Source organism: Rhipicephalus microplus, chromosome 6 (genome assembly GCF_043290135.1).
Source record: "Rhipicephalus microplus isolate Deutch F79 chromosome 6, USDA_Rmic, whole genome shotgun sequence".
Lineage (NCBI taxonomy): Eukaryota > Metazoa > Arthropoda > Arachnida > Ixodida > Ixodidae > Rhipicephalus > Rhipicephalus microplus.
The window spans coordinates 70,606,463-70,608,019 of NC_134705.1; the positions used below are offsets into that span (position 1 = coordinate 70,606,463).

The 1,557-nt window shown below is 55.1% G+C and overlaps 1 pseudogene; it reads left to right on the forward strand.

The window, feature by feature from the left end:
• Positions 1-966: 966 nt before the first annotated feature.
• LOC119168827 (U2 spliceosomal RNA) lies at positions 967-1,147 on the forward strand (annotated as a pseudogene).
• The last annotated feature ends 410 nt before the right edge of the window (positions 1,148-1,557 follow it).

The following is a 1,557-nucleotide window of genomic DNA, read 5'->3' on the forward strand; positions in this document are numbered from 1 at the left end:
CGCTTTTCAGCTCCTTACGACACCAGACCAGTCGCTATGGGACTTCCCCCTCTCTGACGCTTACGAGCTCGCCTCCACCCGCCTCGTATGGGAGGTCACCCGTTCCGAGTTGAAGGTCTACTTCTCCGGCGATCGGCGGTCGTCCACTCAATTCCTGACACCCACCGGCGCAGCCTGCGGACCGAGGCCCGTAAGGCGTCCCGACGGCAGCAAGTTTCGTAGTCCCTGCGGCCGGACCACGTCACCGTCACCTGCGGTGACGCAACACGTGCGATGCCACTGCATGACGCATAGCGCCATGTCTTTGGCGCGGCACAGCGCGGTGGTCTCACGCCTTCGCACGACCACTGCCCACCACTATACCGTGGCGTTCGAGAACCAGCCAGTTAGCGACCTCGGATTTCGTCCTGATCTCGCCTTTGTTCGCGGGGAGGAGGCCCTGGTGATAGACGTGGCTTGCCCGTTCGAGCACACACCGGAGGCCACCGAAAACACACGCGAAATGACAAGCTCGCACGCTACCAACCCAGTGCCGACTACATGCGTCGCCGCTAGCAGAGAGGAACGGTGGCCGCCGTCATCGTCGGGGCTCTCGGCGCTTGGGACCCGGCCAACGAACGCGTCCTCCTGCGCCTGTGCTCCCGCAGGTACCTGCGCCTCATGAAGAAACTCTGCGTGAGCGAAGTGGTGGCAGCGCCCCGCCCCATCTACCACGCGCACGTGGGACATGGACGCTGCTAGACAACCGCTGACCCAGACAAGACCTGCCCTACTACGTCGCCACATCGCCTGGCGCTTGCCAGGTGCCCTGATCGAGCCGCTGCTGTTCCGGGTGTTTCTGCGATGTCCACACGATCCAATGTCCTGGTGTCCTTGGTGCTACCACCCGTATCCGGACTCTATCAGGCCGTTCCGGTGCTGTGTACAAAACAACAACCATGTCATCCGGCAGACACAAGACATTTGATGCATTTTCTTGAACGTAAAAATCCACTGTGTCCTTATCAGCCTAATATCTGATACGGATCCTACTTGGATCCAAGATATTAAACTTATTTTTGCAATGCAGCAGAGTGCTTGAAGCTTGCTTCACCTCCCCCATGGGTTGGCCCGGTATTGCAATACCTCCGGGATCGGCCCACTCACCCTTGTAGGGGTGAGTTCCACATTAATCTAAATAAAAGAAAGAGTGTAAGTATTTACCAAGGCTTTCGGCGTAAACAGCGTTGGTGCGACGAGTGTCGGAAACGTCGGCGTCACGCCGCCCTGGCTGACGCGGTATTCGCGGCGGCTTGGTATTCACGTGCGGGGAGTGCGCTAGCTGCGTTTACTCACACTTACGATTGCTCTGGGAAAATAAATGTTTTTATGGAAATTTCATAATTAGAGAGCCCCTTCTTTTTTGTTGTTATGTTAACACGTACATACTCCAAGTTTTTTTCAAACACTCTACTCATATTATTAAAACTATTAGTAATTTATTATTACTGCTTCAGAGGAAAGCTAGAAGTGTGTATGTGTCAAGCTATTTCCGCTTTTCGAACTCACCCATTTCAG